Source organism: Octodon degus, unplaced genomic scaffold (genome assembly GCF_000260255.1).
Source record: "Octodon degus isolate 3935 unplaced genomic scaffold, OctDeg1.0 scaffold00073, whole genome shotgun sequence".
Classification (NCBI taxonomy): Eukaryota; Metazoa; Chordata; class Mammalia; order Rodentia; family Octodontidae; genus Octodon; species Octodon degus.
The window spans coordinates 5,945,768-5,964,142 of NW_004524649.1; the positions used below are offsets into that span (position 1 = coordinate 5,945,768).

General features: G+C 47.1%; 1 protein-coding gene across 2 annotated transcripts in view; it reads left to right on the forward strand.

Annotated features, from left to right (window-relative positions):
- The window catches only part of Ralgapa2 (Ral GTPase activating protein catalytic alpha subunit 2), a 300,697-nt gene extending 299,208 nt beyond the window's left edge, over positions 1-1,489 (forward strand). The window contains exon 40 of one of the 2 annotated variants that reach the window (XM_023720114.1): positions 261-1,489. The gene's annotated coding sequence lies outside the window, so the exon portion shown is untranslated. The remainder of the gene's footprint in view (positions 1-260) is intronic. The other variant, XM_023720115.1, reaches the window with a different exon arrangement.
- Positions 1,490-18,375: the final 16,886 nt, after the last annotated feature.

Consider the following 18,375-nt stretch of genomic DNA (forward strand, 5'->3'; position numbering starts at 1 on the left):
CTCTTCTTGCTGTTGTCAGAGGCTTGTCTCTCCATCCTGCAGTTCCCAATTGCCTGGAAAGATGCACTACTTCTTTTAGGCTGCAGGGAAAGCCAGGGCAAAGGCCAGGAGGAAAGGCGTTCCTAGGCTAATTCGGTAGTATTCAGCCAGCCCTCACCAGCAGGAGGAGAGGTTGCAGGACAGCTTCCCTTTCTTCTGGGTGCCGGTTCTGCCCTATCTAACACAGAGCCTTGGGTGACTCTGCCACTGGCCAACCTCAGTCCTTTGCAGGTGCTGTGGCCCCCAGCCTGAGTGCCACCCCACAAGAGCCTTGGCGTGGACAAGACAGGTGGATTCCCTGACCTCCTCAGCCCCCAGACCTGGAGCCCTTGGGGAGACATGGCTGGCTGTGCAGACCCTTGGAGGGTCACATGGAACTTCCAGACAGGGCTGTGAAATTGTATCCTGAAACCTCACAAATGCACAGCCTTGAAAGAAGAAAAAAGGCAACAACCAGAGACAAGTGGCTGCTGCAGGCACAGGCACTGCCCTTGGGGAGGGAGCAGAGGGCAGTTGGCTCCCCCATTCATAAATGCAACCACTCATGAGAGGACAACAGAATTTGGCCACTGTGGGAGGAATTTCCTGTGTAAGGATTTCACCTGTCCTTCCTCTGTTAGGATCATGATTTGCTCAGAAATTTCATCATAATGACAATGGCTCTCCCCAGGGTCCTGCCCAGGGAGATTACCACTTCCACCTGGCACCTGCAGCCCTAGCACAGCAGGATTGTGCGAAAGGTATCCTCCTGTCCCAGAGTACCCAGAGCTTTGGCAATCTGGGTCCCAACTTCTGCAGGGCAAGGATGGCTGCTGGCCACAGCTCAGCTCAGCTCCTCCAACACCAAGGCGAGCATCCCCAGGACACAGGCCCTGTGCCTGTGCCCATGCTGCGCTACACACACCTGCATGTCACCTCAGCCCAGCTGATGGCCGACAGACTGTGCAGCCATGCCCCTGCTGGGCCGGGTCCCCAGTGGCTGTGGTGTATCTTTGGCTGATGACGACTGATGCTGCACTAGGGCAACCTGGGAGCCAGGCATGACCTGGGACATGAGAAGGGACGAGTGGCATCCCTGTGAGGAATGTGGAGCTTGCCGGCAGGGTTGTCCCAAGCCTGAGGATGGAGGTGTCCCACTCAAGACAGGGTATCCTGGGTGACAATCGGCCATGGTCACTGAGGGCTATGTTCTGAGGGTGTGGGCAGGTGACCAGGTTTGCTGCCCTTTCCCACCATGTCCCCATCCTTGCTCTCACAGGTCCCTTTTCACTGATTTGAGTTTTCAGGCCACCAGTTTAACTGCTGTCACTCAGACCTGTGACTGTCACTGCTCTACTTGGTTTCATGTTTACACACTGCCCAGATCTCGCTCCTCTGCAGAGCTTGTCACCTGTCCCTGGGCCCATAGGCAGGAAGTGGCTCCCAGAGAATGTGGATCTGCACAGTGGCTTCATGCTGTGCATGTGGCTTCATGCACAGTGGGCAGAGGGAAGAGAGGCGTGGCAGGACGGAAGGGTTTTCCTTTCTGTGGTGCCAGGGTAGAACCCAGGGCCTCACTTGTGCTAGACCAGTGTTTAGCTCTGAGCCCCATCCAGCCCTAGGTGCCGGAGTTGATGTCCTGGACTCAGGCTTCCGTGTCTCTACAGCCAGCACTTCTGACCTGGAAGTGGGAAATTCAATTGCAGATAGCAAAGAACTCAACCTCTGTGTAATCCCCAATAGTTTTAACAGCCCCGTAACCCTGGGTGACAGTCGGCAGCCCTGTGCCTGGAGTCAAGCCCAGTGTTGCAGGAACAACTTTGGTCTGGAGACAGAGTGAGAATCCAGGAGTCTGGCAACCACGTTGCGTGAAACACATGACTTAGTCGTTCTTGTTATTTGGGTTGGAAAATTGATTGAGATTTTTTTCCCCAGTTAGAAAAGCAAATATTGTGGTTTTGTAATAAATGCCTTTTAGAAAAATCACCACGGTCACTCAAACCATCCCAGCCACAGCGCTGTCGCACCCCCTCCCAGCAAGTGGCCAGCATCTGCATACCCAGTAGCCCCAAGTGGGATGCACGTGTGGCCAGGCTGCATCCCCCACTCTGCACAGTGGTTTCCAATGTCCATCAGAGTAAAACTGTATTTAGAGTCTCACTGATCAGTTTTTGTATGAAAATATAGTAATTCCACAAATAACTTTTTAAAATAGCCAAGCTTGAGCATGCAAAAATGTAGCCCGGGTGAGTAGCTGTCGAGTGCGTCCTCGGCAGCAAAGTCTTGCAGCTCCTAAGAGCTGTGGGTGGGCACCCTCGTTTGTGATGTGGGTGACCCACTAGACCCCGAGCCTTACAGACAAGAGGTCGTGCAGATCCAGAGACCCACACACGTCTCCATCTTCCCAACCAACTCTGACACCGACGCCCACCAGTGACCCCATCTGTTTATTGCAAGCAGAGTCTCCTGAATCCTTAGAAAATTACGGTGACATCCTGTATGTAGCTGAGAACTTTGTATCTACCCAAGAGACGTTCAAGATGAAATAGCCATCGTAGCTGTGTTCCATACCTGTGTACAACATGCACACGAGGTGAATGTTCCCCGTGCTTTAAGGTCTGCAATGTTTAGTATGTATAAATAAGGGAAAATTTGATAAATACAGTAAATTAAGTTACAGTGTGTTGTTTGATTCTTGCTTTATTTAATTTTCCTCCTGCTCCACACCCACAGAGGTGCCAAGGTGGGAGAAACCTCAGCTAGCCCACCCACGTGTGCGCGTGCGTGTGTGTGCACGTGACACAGGACACACTCCACCAAGGCAGCCGTGCTCCGGGACAGCGTGCGGCTCGCTGCTGATGTCACTTGATGCTCTAGGTCACTGTCTTCCCCTTCAGTTCCAAAACATTGCGCTTAGCTGATACCTATTTCTGTCTAATAATTTGTAGGAACATAAACTTGATCCTGGCATCTCATTTAAGAGGTGATTTGTATTTTTGTTGGATAGAGTTGTTCAAAATGTTTTATAAACTAGAGCCCATAAATGTGTCCAACGTGGTATCTGGTACCAGGGCAGGGAAGTTTACACATGTAGGTAAATTGACCTCATGGTGCCTGATTGGGCTACCAAGAACTGGTCACCCGAGGACGTGTGCGCACTATCATTGTGCCCTTTCTCCATGCAAGCCTGTCCTGCTGTCCCTCCAAGGCAGCCCTAGTGCGCCACACCTTCTCATGCTCCAGACCATGTCCCCAGTGAGCAGAGGGCTGTGGAAAGTCCTGACAGGCAAGCTGTAGTGTGGCCTCCTGCTGGCATGGCTGGCACCAGGCTTGTGGCCTGCCTTGGGACACCACCACACTGCAGATGGCCCCAGCCACTGCCTGAGTTCCAGGCCCCCCATGCTCTGGACAGCACCACTAGAATGCTCCCATTAGGTAACCGGGTTTGTAAAATCATTCACTTATCGATTCAACAGACCAATGGCCTCAGGAGAGTGGCCAGGTGTTCCCAGGAGTCCCACGGAGTCTGAACTGATTGGCCTTTCTCATTTCTGACGGATAGCAAAGCCTACACATGGGGACAGCATGTTTTTAAGACTCTGCTCTCTGTAGGAAGCTCATTGGGAAGTATGGGCTCCATGGCAAGAAGCTGGGCTTCCTGACCCACTGTGCCCCAGTTCTGTTGCCCTTGCTCTGCCTTCCCTACCTACCCAGAGGATGCAGCTGCAGATGAAGTGGGGAGCCTGAGCCAGGCCACTCTGGTGCTCAGGGAAGCAAGTGGGCCTCGGATTGGAGGCTGGGTAGCACCCCTTAGGGGGCTCCTCAGGGCTGTCCCTCACCCCACCCTAACAGACCAGTGGGAGGAGCCCAGGGTGCTCCCTTGAAATAATTCTGCACTGTTGTCAGATCTGGTCATTAGGAATTCAAGGCTGTTATGAAAGCCTGTCAAGAAGCCTGCAGACAACAGAGAGAGGTGGCTTCCTAAACTACATCCACTCCCTATAGGGGACCAGGACATCTTCAAATCACATGTCAAACCCCAGGTACTGTTGTATAAGACCGGAAGAATGCCTGAAGGAATTGAACTCACCATGGCCCCCAAAGGACCCTTGCTGTAAGCAACGCTGTTGTACATCCATATTGGTCTTTGACTGGTGCAAGAACTGAACACACACACACACACACACACACACACACACACAAATAACACTCTCAAATTACACTCTGGCCATAGTAAATTCTCTAAGTGTCCCGGGAAAAAGTCAGAATCATTTACCTGCCAGTGAGGAGCCGTGGACAGGCTGCCTGTTCACTTCTGTAGGCATCGGCACTGGCACTGGGGCACCGCATTTGTGTCTGAACTACACTAAGGTCTCTTTGATTCTTTAAACCATTTATGTGGAGGAGCACTTGTTGTACTTGCTCTTTCTCCTATACATGGGCATGGTTTTAACTGCATTTCATTTTTTAATCCAAAGCATAAGCATTGTAGAAAGTGAGCACAAAGTGAGTATTGCCCACACATATTTCGCTTATTCGGGGCTGGAATCTACCGCTGAAAGCGCCAAGGCCTGACGATGTCAGCTGTGTGGGCTCACATGGCTCAAGGTGTGGCTCTAGGCAGGGGCTGGGTTCCCTGCTCCTTGGTGACACTCCGTTTAGCAGCTGTCACTGTTCCTCACCAGTCCCTGGACTGTTGGTTGAAAATGTTTCCTTGTATCTTTTAGCCTTTGTGAAGGTGTCCCTAAGGCCACCCAGCACCACTGCCATCCCCACCAGGCACCATACAACTGGGGTGCATGCAATGTGGGGACCAGCCTTCCCAGGAGTCTCCCCTACCCTGCCATAGGGCAGAGAGCACTTGGAAATCACCTGCACCAGGACATGAGGGTGACCCAGAAGCCCTGGGCAGGGCATGTCTAGGGCACAGATTGCCCCATTGGTCCTAAAAAGTAGACCTTGAGGTGAAGCCCAGAGCCCAGGCAGGCCCAGGTCCCGATATGGATGGTTACACCACTCCTTGCTCACAGCCAACCCGCTTCGTAAGTCCTCACTGTAGTTTGATCAAAAAGCATGTGTTGCCCCCTGAACAAAGTGTGTCAGGTGCTCCAGCAGGAGAAGCAGCCACGCCAGTGCTTTGAGCGCCACAAGAGCTGCCCCTGAGCAGAGGTACAGAGGGGGACTTGTATCCAAAGCCTGGAGCAGGTTTGCATTCTGCTCTGGCAGCCCCCATCCCCTCCAGGCCTTGGGACTGGACACTGGCTGGTGGCCATGATGCGGGGGTCAGGCATGCAGAGACATACTTCCTGGCCTGCTGCAGAACCACGTGCAGCCCAGCTGTGCCAGCGAGCTGCTGGGTGAGACTGCTGCACAGTGCAAGTTCTCCTTGCTTCTTTTTGTTATTGCTGGAATTTTAAATTAAAAATATTTGTAATACCTACATCCCCTTAACATAAGTTGGATGAGAGGAATGAGGGTCTCAGGATCAGTTGTCATGTTAAGAAATATTTGTCAGAGCTGGGAAGATAGCTCAGCAGTCTAAGCATCTGCCTGAAAGTGCAAAGATCTGGGTTCAATCTGATCCTCAGTATCTCATGCTGTACTGGCCCCAGAACACCCAGAGCGCCATGCAGACCATTGAAATGAAGCATGGTGGCACATACCTGTAATTCCAGTTTTGAGGAGGCTGAGACAGGAGGATCACTAGTAGTCTGAGCTGTATAGCAAGACCCTATACCAAATAAATAAAATATTTTTAAAAAATTAAATAAAATAAATACTTGCCTTAGCAGAGCACTTACCTGGCACATTCAGGGTCCTGGGTTCAGTCCCCACCACTGCAAGTTAATTAAATAGTTAATTAAAATAAAGGTAGACGATAGATGCAGGGGTGAATACAGAGAGTTGCCTGGAAGAGTCTGCTTTTTATAGAACAAAAGTAAACTGGGAAGCATCCTTTCTTTTCTACCGTGTCAGATGTGAAAAACCCTAATTGGATATTTTTCAGTATTCGCACCAAGATGTGCTGCCTCACACATCAGGCTGTGTTGTGGATGTAATTAGAAATTCTATGTAAAACGTCACTTTAGGAGAGAGGCAACAGATGCATAAATGATTGTGGAACAAGAGTGTCCTTCCTCTTGTCTGTGTGTCCCTGTGACTTCATCTCCCCCGCTCCATCAGATGGCCGCTGGGTGCCACTGACGATGTGCTGTATGAATAGGTCCCACTCAGCTTGTGTCTCAGCGCGGGGTCCTGGAGTCTGAGCTCGGCAGTGTGCTTTTTACCGAGGGTGTGAAGAGGGAAGGGCTTGCTATTATAGATCCTGAAAGGATCTTTTTGACTTCAGAAAATAGCCTGGCCAAGAAAAGCTTTTTTCCATGAATACTCACAGACTGCATTATGTTCCCGGGATGGAGAGGTGAGCACTTTTGATCAATATTCCCTGAGCGATGACCGGGGCTAAGTGCACAAGAAAGGCCTCAGGAACACCTCTCCCTCCCGGAATCCGCCAGCGTCTGCAGCGCTCTCCCCTCCACCAGTGTGCAAGGTGAGGGCTGCGCATTTAGGGCATAATCTGCCGCCTGTTAGAAAACGTCGCCCCACTTTGTCCTCCGTGAGGGTGGCTGATGACAGCCCTCCCCCAAGTTATTCCTCAACCTTCTTAAAAGGAGGTTTCAGCTTCTTTGTTTCAGGCAGCAGGAAGAGCAACCCTCTCTAGTATTTAAGACAAGGGCAGGATGCCCATAGGAAAACTTAGAGCAATCTCTCCTAACCTAAGCAGATATATTTACATGCATCGAGGTTTTAATGAACTAGTAGCCAAAGGACAGACTTGTGTTGGTATGTCAGATAGTCCCTCCTTTTCTCTTCTTGCTCCTATTACAAACTCCCTGCTATGATTTGGCCCTAAAATATCCCCCCGAAGTCTTGTGTTTAGAAGTGGGGCCATCAGAAGGTGATCCCGTTACATCCCTCTTAGCTTTATCTGTGCTTTGCGGCACTGCTAAGATCAGAACCTGATGGCGTTATCCCGAGGTAGGGAAACATAGGAGGCGGGGCCTAACGGAAGTGTGACATCGTGGAGGCGGGGCCTTGGGGTTGCGTCTGGACTTCCTTTCCGTTTGGCCTCTTGCCGTCTGTGCTTCCTGGACACCATAAGGTAAGCGGCTCTGCCTCACTGCACCCCGCTGTGATGTTGGTGTGCCTCTCCGCAGGCCCATAGCCACAGAACCAGAAGCCGTGGACTGAGCCTGTGAAAGCGTGAGCCAGAGTAAATCAGTCTTCCCTTTAGGTTGTCTTCTCGGGTGTTCATCCCAGTGATGAAAAGCTAACGCACCTCTGCCCCTGTGATCCATTAGCAGGTCGTTCAAAAGAACATTCTAGAGGAAAATCCTTCTGCATACACACCATACACACACACGCACGATTTTCTTTTGTTTAGAAACATTATATAATACACATTTTTTCAATGTTTTGGGGGTTTTTTGTTGTTTTTTTGTTTTGTTTTTGTTTTTGTTTTTGTTTTTAATTTTGCAACACGTCACAGCTCCGGAGCAGTTGTGTAGTACCTTAAAGTAGGGGTCCCTCAATTTATTCAGCCCATCTGGCGACGTTAAAGAATTTCAGTGTCTGTGATAGCAAGAATGCCTGTGACGAATGCCATCACACTTAGCTTCTGACATATTGCTACTTTTATTTCTATAAGATGCATTTCCAACAAGAAGCTACTGAATGCTATTGCTTAGATCTCAATGTTCCCCAAAGGCCACCTGCTAAAGTCTCAGTCCCCAGCGTGTTGCCACTGGGAAGGGATAGGAATGTTCAGAGACTGGGCCTGTTTGGAAGATGGAGGTCACTTGTGTGTGCCCTCACAAGGGACACTGGAACCCTGGTTGCTTTCCTCTCTTCTCTCTTCATTTCCCCACCACCAGATGAGATTTCTGCTCCACCATCCATTCCCCACCATGTTACACAAAAGCTACAAGGTCCATCTGCCATGGACTAAAACTTCCTAAACCATGAGCCCAGATATACCTTGTTAGAAGCTGGTTAACTCAACTTTTGTTAGAGTCATGGATGTAGTAATGGGTGACACACTAAGTCAGGGAGCATATAGGATTTTTATTAACTGTGCACGCACCAAAAATCCAATGCTAAATCCCAAACCCTTGATGTCATGGAATTAAGACCCAAGACCTTTAGGAGGTAACTAGATTTGGATGAGATTGTGAAGCTGGGCCACATGATGGGACTAGTGGGCTTACAGGAAGTGCCACTTGAACACACGGTGGGAAGACTCTTGCTGGGGACCCAAATCAGCCTGCTCTTTAGTCTCTGGCCTCAAGAGCTATGAGAAGCAAGTTCCTGCAGTTCAGCCACCCCCTCTATCACACTTTGCTATGACACCTCAAATTAAGGCTGTATGATCCTGGGGCCAGGGAGATAGCTCAGTGGAATAAGTGCTTGCCCGGCAAGTGCAAGGTCCTGAGTTCAATCCCTGGTACCATCACCAAAAATAAATAAATAAAAAAGTATGATCCTTACATTGTATGACCAATAGGCTAGGTGATAATTTTAGGATTCTATAAACTCAGTTTTGGGGTTATATTTTTTAAAGCAAATCTAGGATCCACAGTTTGCCATTTTGTATCAGTGAACTCATTAAGTTATCCATCAAGTTAAGGAAATGTTTAAAGAAATGGGGGACACCCAGACAAAAAGCTTAATTTCAGCTATCATAAAGTGAAGTATTCGTGAGCAAAGAGAAAGAGGCCTCGCATTCAGCTTGCCCACCCCATATGTTTCCCCAGAGAATTTCTTGGTTTTAGGGAATTGATAACTTAAGTCCTTCAACATTTGTCATAACTTCAACCTTTATTGTGGATTGGAGAGGAACATGGGCCCGGGAAACAATACTGGCTTCACATCCTGTCTGCACGCTCACATGCGGCCTTGTGCGCTTGCATCTCAAACATCCTGCCACGTGTCTCCCCACCTGTGGCTGAGGGCGATCAGACTGATGTGATGGCCAGCCTCAAAGATTACCCAGTGATCACCACTCCTGGGAGCAGCAGCGCACAGCAGAAGTGATGCGCCTTCCAAGATTAGGCCATGAGCATTTCCATCTGCACCGCGGACTCTTAGATGGGTGTTCTGGGGACCTCCATGTGCTGGGAGGGCACCAGGCAGGCAGCGGGGCCCAGTAGCCATGTGAGCAAGCTGTCCTGGAAGTGGATCTTCCAGTGCTAGCACCCTAGCTGCAGCTCTGGCTGACAACCAGGTACAACTTCGTCAGTAATCCAAACTAGAACCATCCGGCCAAGCTGCTACTGGGTTTCATGAGATTTAGATAGAATAAATACGTGCTGTTGTTCAGTCACTAAGTTTTAGAGTGACCTGTTGTTTCATAGTCATAGTAACTGGAACATGGAGCTGAGGGCTGTTTGAAGATGAGCTGAAGGCAACATATGGAGACATCGCATGTAACAATCCAGTGTCATGGTGATTAAATTCTGTGGTGGGTGAGATGACTGTCAGCCCTATTTCTCTACACCCAGCTCCCTCATTCATGGAAAGAGTGCTGCGCCAAGGATCCAGGGGCCTGGGTTCTGGTTTATGGCTCAGAAGCAGAGCAAGATATTCAACAAGGCAAGATAAGGGAAGATACTCAACATTCACAGACATTTTCCTCATATAGAGATTAATTAATCTGAATATATTCTATTTAGGGCTGACCTGAGGACCAACTAGAGAAACTCATTCAAGCCAGGGTACATATCTGGTGTTGATTCTTACTGTTCGGTGAGATTCACCCCAGCGGGTTATGAAATGCGGGCTCTGTGCAGTTTCCACCTCTCCATAGCATGGAGAGATTCCCAAGAGATGCTTTGTGGCCTTTCGCATCTAGCCTTGGAAGTCACAGTGCCCCTTCTGCATCCTAATCGGGGAAGCAGCACAAAGGCCAGCTCCATTTTGAGGGGAGAGGGTGGTGCATCAGCTTCACATGGTAGGTGTGCCAAAACATTTGCTGGAACGTTTTAAAACCTCAGCCACATGTCACTAAGATTAGTTCTACTTTGTTCTCATTAAAATCAGTTCTCTCAGGGGCCGGGGAGATGGCTTCAGTAGAATAAACACTTCCCTGGTAAGCACAAGGGCCTGAGTTCAATCCCCAGTTCTTCCAAAAAAATAAAAAATTAAATCAGTTCTCTCACATCTTGTGACTGAATCTTTTGGATATTTAAAAGATCCAAAATGGCCATGATAATGAGTTCATATCAATACTTGACCTGAATAACTCAGTCAACGCTGTAATTACAGTCAATACAGTTGTCCCACAAAGGCTCCCGGCTGACTCATTTTGTGTCAAAGAGGGTCACATAGTCAGAATTCAGAGTTAAAAGATTCAGGAACAACATTCAAATTTCCCCGACTGGTAAGTCCAATTTTATCTCATTTCACATTGCTAGGCCTCCACCATGGCACTACGGAGAGGCAAATTCTCACTTCTGCCACCAGCACAGACTGCACTGGACACCAGCTCCTTCCTGTTTTGCTTCTGGATGTCATGAGTATTTGTGTTGTTATTGTTTTCTGGATTTAGGGCAAGGTCTACATGGTCTACAGGGTCTCACCACACAGTTCAGACTCGTAGTGATTCTCCTGTGTTCAGCCTCCCAAGTGCTAGGATTACAGGTGTGTACCACCACGCCCAGTCTCAGTCACCATCTCAGGGTGCCACGGGGGCAGGGCCACCACAACACACCGGGGATCGAACCCCCAGTGCTGCGCTCTGCCTAAGGAAGTCTCATGGCTATTTGATTATCAGCCAGGCACCTCAGACCTGGGCTATTAGGATTACATGACTCTTCATAGGTGAGCATTAACCTTAAAACACCAAGCCCATGTTCCTTTCCTCTATAGCAGAGCTAGCTGCAAGGGAGGCTGGAAAGCAACTTTTTGAATTCTACAGGGACTCATTGGGTGGGAGATGATCTTAGGATAGAAGGTATGTTCAAAAACTGTAGAGCAAGCAGAGAACATAATGTTCACTCCAGGTGCATGCTACCTTTTTCTTATTTCACCCTAGGCAAAGAGAGATTCACAACTTGCCCCAAAGTCACACAGTTCAAAAATGCTCATGACAAGATGATAAAAGCAGATATTCTTGCTCTTCGCACCTTATACCCACCATATGCTGGGGAAAGAGCTGTGTTCTTTCATACATGAGCTTGTGAAATCCACCATAGTAAAAGAGAAAGAACATTATCAAAATCTGCTCCTTCCAGAAGGCACAATGTTGGTATGCTCTGTGAAATAGAAAATTAAATGTCCTACTGAAACAATTTCTCAAAAGTTAGTAGGAAAAAAAGTTAGTAGATTCTGAGCATCGGAGTTTGGGTGTGGAATTGGTACATTCGACTGAAGGATGCGACTGGTAGAGCCCCGGATCTGTGCTTCAGACCTGATATTCTCAGGGCTTTCCCTTCTTTTCTCTCTACTGGCTGCCTGTTTCTCAGATGTCCTGTTAACTTGCTTTCGCATATAGAATAGCAAGAGCTTTCCACAGCCAAGTGCATTCAGAACCAACTTGGATAGTAGGGAACTGCAAAGGATATGGGCTGGATGAGCCAGCCCTGAGTGAGAATTCCACTGTGTTGCTGCTCAAAACAGCAACATTCACCACAGAATCACCCATTTCTCTCTCTGACATTCTGCATCTCAAGAACATTCCAGAAAAGCAAAACCTGGTGCAGAATGTAAGAACTGGGCATTACAGACATGCCATTGTGAGAGTCTTAATTACAATCATAGAGTGCTGAATTTACCTGGTTTTTTCATAGCTACCAGTTATTTGCATTTATAGATTTATAGAAATACAAACTTTCTCCAACCTAGGAGATAAGCAATAACTTGAAATGATGATGTCCTTGGTTTTTCTCTGTTTTACTGAGTAGGATTTTCAGGCTATTAGAGTCTAAATACAAATTAGTTGTTTCCATGACTTGGAGTGAGAGCTGTGTACAAGTCCTTAGGCTACCATGCAGTTTTTCTTGCTATAGTAGCCCCTTGAGAGGAGGATGGAGTCTGGACCCTGCCTTTCATTGGTCAATTTAATTTTCTTTTTTTATGAGTAGAATATACTTACTGGAGGAAAGAAAACTTCTGTCCAAGAGAGGCACAGAAGAGAGGGGGCTCAAGCAGGTTGTCCCTGGGAAGGTGTGTCTTGCAGGAACTTTTATAGTGTAAAACCATGCAGTAAGGCAGGTCTAAGGTGGTGGAAAACATGGGAACTTGCTTAGGTGGGCATGAGGTGGAACAAATCTACGGTCAACCAATGAGATTACAAACACATTGGTCAGGTAAAATTGATTAAATCTAGTACCAAATGGGGAAGTGAGTCACATAGCAAGGAGGCATGAATACGGGACAGGGTCTCTTCCTGTTGGGGGCTGGGTTAGTGACTCATTTGGGCTCTTTCAAGGTGATTGATACCTGTTTAGACTGAAACATTTTCCTCTGTAGCTCTCTCTCTCTCTCTGGAAACCAGTTTTCCTCTTGTCTCAACTAACCATTCCCAATTACAGGTCACATCTTATAGTGCCTCCCATTTCCTCATGTTACACTCATACAGCCTGGTAAAGGAGTTACTAGTGCTCAATAAGTAATTTATATGAAGACCTTAGCCTAGGAAATAAATTAATATTTAGCTGTTATTCTTTAAGAAACCTGTTGGGGTCAGTGCCCCTTAGTTCAAGTTATCAGCTCTTTCCAAGCCAAACTTACTCTTGATAGCCACACTGGGATAACTCACACTGTAACCAAGACCTCACTCTCTAATCCTGGGGCATGTTAAACTCCAATGTGAGGGCCCGCCAGATAGCTCAGCAGACCAAAGCGCCTGCTTAGGTGGAACACAGCAGCTGGGGTTCGATCCCCAAAGTGCTGTGCCAGCCCCGCCCCTGGGGCATGCTGAGATGACAACTGAGACTGGGCCTGGTGGCACTTGCCTATAATCCCAGCACTTGGGAGGCTGAAAACAGGAGGATCATGAGTCTGATCTGCATAGTGAGAACCTGAACACCCTGTAGGCCCTGTACCAAATACATTAAAAAAAAAAAAAAAAAAAACCCTCCAGTGTGCACACAGGCTTCCTGGGATCTTGTTAAAAGGAAGATCCCAACTTCACAATGCCAAGTCAGGGCTGAGGCTACAGGTCCACACATTACAGAGCAAAGCTCTAAAAGTGCACATCTTGGTCTGCTTTGCATTGCCATACCAGGATATTGTTGACTAGGTAACTTATAATAGGCTCGTGGATCTGTACACTAGGAAGCTCATGTTCTCAGAGCTGCTTTCTGGTGAGAAATCCTTCTTACTACTAGACCATCCCATATCAGAAGGTGAGAGGGTAAGAAAAGATGAGTGAAGGAGCAAATGAGGGGGTCAAGTGCTTTTATAGCAAACTTCTCACGCACTAACAATACTCACGCTCATGACTTGAATGCTTTGGCCTAAGCCCCAACTCAACACTTTGGAGGTTGTATCTCCCACACATGAAATTTGGGGTACATGTTCAATCTGCAGCATTGCAGTAATCAAAAATCTCTGAGGCTGTGTCAGAAACCCATTCTAAGGAAAAACCCTTCAACTAATGGCTGGAACCTTTCGTCAGCATTAAGTTCTCACCATTGGACCTTGATCTTAGTGCCCAAATGCTGAGCTATCCGCACAATTGAAGGAGGTCAGCAGTTGCAAGGAAGGTACTTGTTGCTTTTGAATTAATGCTATCTTGAAACAGAAGTTATCTTCTGTCGTTCAATCAGTTTTTAAACTAATGATTAACCACTAAGAAGAATATATGCAGTGTGTTATTTGTTGAAACTGTACTTGCGATTTGAATTGAAACTGTCTCATTGCTGTTTATCAATAAAATTTTGAAAAAAAGAAAAACTAATGATTACCAAAAGTATTTCAGTCCCTGAAATACTGGGCTGGAGCATACAGAACTATTGATATGAAAGTTTTATTTTTACTTATAAAAATAGCAATTTTCTACTATTGTACCTGAGAGTTAGGATTTCGTTTAGTAAATTAAAAACAAGGAGGCCAGTGAGATAGCTCAGCGGACTAAAGTGCCTGCTGAGGCAAGCTTAGGCAAGCGCAGGACCATGGTTTGATCCCTAGCACCACATGCCTCACTGGCTCCACTCCAGGGCAGGCTGAGCCTGTCAGAGTCCAGGCTTGGTGTCACACACCTATAATCCCAGTGCTGGGGAGGCTGAAAGCAGAAGGATCACCATGAGTCCAAGCTGCGTAGTGAGATCCTGCAACAACCAAACACACACACACACACACACACACACACACAGAGCAAGGAACCTTCCATGTAGGGTACAAGCTTCCTCTTGTGTTAGGTTCAGGCAGTGACTCCCCAGGTTAAGTTTTCCCAAGAGCCACCAGGACAAATATAACAAGCATGAAAAGTACTCATTGATGAAACTGTGCTGGAGGCGATATTCTACTTTCAGAAACACAAGTAAATATTCTCATTTAAAGAGTCAGGTTAAAAAAAAAATAAACAGTCAGGTTAAAAAACACAGACCCCAAAGCACTGACGCAGTAAAAATAGTGGTGCTCAGCTTTGGCATCTTCAAGGATTCAGTATGTTAGGTGGTTGTGTCTGGAACACACACACACACACACACACACACACAACTGAGCGAACAACAAAGGCAGAAATACAGAGCTGTGAAACGTCCCTGTTCAGTGTGACTGCCTATTGCACGATGTTATTGTCAGCAGACTTTTTCTATAAAAAGCCAAAACGTAAAAATACTTCTGGCTTTGTGAGCACTTTCGTCCCCATCACAGCCGGTAGACTCTGCAAGTGCTTCCTGACTGTGGCCATTGGTGCTGTGGCTAAGTTTCAGTAAAACTTCATTTATGAGAACAGGCTCATGGCCAGCTTTTCTGCCAGGGGTCCTGAGTTTATCCATCAGCCTTTCCAGAACAATGATGATCTCCATCATTACCTCAATGGTGGCAACAGCCATGGAGATCCAGTATCATCTGAGAACATCAGGCCATCCCTGCTGCTGCAAAGCCAAGGTGCTATCAGATGCATTCTGGTTTGTTGAGTCCTCGTTAACCTGAATTATCAAACTTAGACAGCACAGAGCACAGAGGAGAGGACATGGTTGTCAGTGTGAACGGAGCAAACAAATGAGAAATCTGAACTGAGCAACTGCTTTATCCAAAGGGTTTAGAAATGTAAATTGTGGTTGGAGATTTATCAAAACTGCCACACAAAAATACTCAGGAGGATCTCAGAGAACAATGATCCTGCCCCCAAAGAAGCAGTGAAGATCTCTGTTCAAAGACATGAGGGACTGGAGTGTTCCTCTGTGTGTAAAATACGGACGAGATCTAACACAAGTCTCGCAAATAGGCCCTGCAGCCAGTGGCTGGGCTCATCCACTCTGTCCCTGGCCTTTCTCAATTTGGTCATATTCATGCATACCATTCCTGACGGCTTCTGAACATCTCCAGATAACACCCTCTTTGTAGCCGTCTTCTAGAGTAGAAAAAGCTCATCTTACCTAACGCAGCAGACAGACAGCAACAGAAAGAACTGCAATCAACTGATGTTGTGAGCTTTTAAATAGTGACACTGGACACGTGTATCGCAGCCTGCGTCTCACATCTTTTCAGTTCTTTGTGCTGGGAGGAAACTGTAGCCTATTTCTTCCCCCCTCCGGTAGAAAGAGCCCTTCTCTCAAATCTGCCCTTCGATGCACTAACACCTTCTCAGGGTCCTATCAGATTCAACACACAATAGCCTCTTGGCTCACTCTGTCCATCCTGTCACCGACAGGTGTGACAGGCTGCCTTTGAGAAGGGGGCATTGCACCACAGACCTGGCCCCTGTGCAGCAGAGACAAAGCAGATGTTGCACTCAAATAAAAGCCTCCTTTGATGAGTGAAAGAGGAGAAGAATGACTTAAGGTCGGAGTTTCCGGCATTATTGTTACCCTGCTGGGCTATGATCACCTACTGGTTCAAACCAAATGGGAAAGCAGTGGGCGCCTGGCTTTTGGGGGGAAGGGGAGATGCAATCCTGAGCATCTTACAAGGTACAAATGTGACACACTTGGAACCCTGGCTCCCGAGCATGCCACTTTGGCATGCACTCCCACTCACGGTGAGCCCTCTCTGGGTGTCCTTGCCATTTGGTGGTGATGTGATAAGGGTGGTTCATCCCGGTAGGGTGGCCTGATGACAGTGAGTTGAAGAAAAAAGACATCAGTGTGATGCTTTGTGTGGAAAAGCCACCAGGAAGACCACACAGCGTGGAAATCTTCAAACAAGACAAATGCACGCGCATTCACCCTGTAACCCATCTGCTCGCCATGCAGAAGAATGTGTGTGTGTCCTGAATATCCACTTTCCAGATGGGGTGCAGCGGGCCACGACAAAAGGAGCTGGCAGACGAATGATGACAGTCGAGGCTGAAGGGGCGGACGGGTGGTGCTCGGGCTGGCAAAGAGATACTCACTGGCCTTAAATCAGATGTTCAAGGATGTCCCATGACTGCAAGAAGCATACTGGGTGTTAACAAAGACCAGAAAATAAAATAGAGGAATTGCGAAGGGTGGATTTGGTCACCAAGGTGTTTTTCCTCTCACCCAGCTGTTAAGAAATCCATTTCCTTCACCCCAAAGTTCCTCACAGGTCCCTTGCTAGTGACACCTTTCAGCAGGCGCGATTGCTTTCGAGGCCTTCTCTGGCCTTGTGATTTCCCCTGAAGTTCCTCAGAAAGAATGTGTCCAAAGAATTGGAAATGATTTGTCTTCAAGAAAACATCTTGCCTGGGATGGTGTCTTCATGACACCAAAGCCATATCTCGCTGTCTGCGCAAGATGAGAGGTGTTGAAAATTATTGACTGGTTTCCTTAGCAATCTCAGAAGGCTGCAGGAGCACCCACGTTCTCCCAGTGCCAAACAAAGATCCCCCTTTTCGTGGAACTCATCAAGTAGGTGTGTCTTCTCTGACCCCTTCTTAGGGACTCAGGGGCTGTGGCCTTGTTAAGACATGCTGGAAGATGATGTGCCAGGTGACAAGATGAACCCCAGGATGCAGGGGCTCCAGGATTGGGGCAGCTTCTCCCAGGAGGCCTTCTGGGGAGCGTGCTTGTGAAGAGCCACTGGGTGGGGATGCTCCCAGCCCAACGGGTCTCCTCCACCTGCTGGGCCCGCCCCACTTTGTGCTGCTGCTGCTGCCTGTGAGGGACAACTGTTATATCTCAGATCAGCAGGGATGGGTCCACCAGACTTTCTCTAGTGCTGCCATGAAGCAATAACTTTTCTGAACTATAAAATTGAAAAACATACACAGTTTTTGAAAGATGGAATGTAACTTGAAGATGCATTTAGTTGCCCTCAGTCTCATCCATGAGGGACTTTCAACCCAGGACCATTGGGTTGGGTTGCTGAAACACCAATCAGATGTTTCCGGGTAGAGGGGTAGAGTCTTCAGTGTCCTCTGCCACACTGTGCCCCTGCACTGCTATCCCAAACACTGCTGAATCTTTTGCCACCTGACGGGTTTCTCCCCATGACTCGTTTTTTTTCTTTTCTTGTGCATCTCTCAATGGCACATGTTCAACTATTAAATGTTACAGTTTTCTGTAGCCTAGGCATTAACAGCAACCTCTCCAAGCTCCATAAAAGCTAACTGCATGACATAGTTTAGCCACATACAAGGGTCTAACTGCCAGGAATTTTCTCTACAAAACCAAAATGTCCATTCTACAAAGATGGTAAGGTTTGCTGAAAGTAAGTGTGCATCAGGCCAGGGTTCAGAGCTGATCTCAGGGCCATGCAGAACAGCACTGAAGACAGAGGTCCCCGGTTTTTGTTGTTGTTGTTTGTTTGTTTGTTTTTGTTTTTTGTCTTTCTTTTTTTAAATTTATTTATAAATTTATTTTTATTTATTTTTTTTAGGAGAGTAACAATGGTTAGTTCTTTGTGTATTGTTACTGCCAAAGTAGTTTCTCATATTACAAGATATAGGCAAGCAATAATAAGTAAACAACATAGGTACAAACCTCTGTTTTTTTTTTAAAGTCAACAGAAAATGGAAATATACTTTTTAAACTTTCTAATACTAGGAGAAGATATCATACAATGTCATTTAAATAAATTGTAAGTCAAAAATACAGTATAAATCTTAGAACAAAAATTAAGATTTAAGCAATATTCAGAAAATTAAATGTTTCAAAACAATTGAACTAAGAAAAACTTTTCATGATAGCAAAGAAGTACTAAGAGTAAAACATAAGATAAATACTG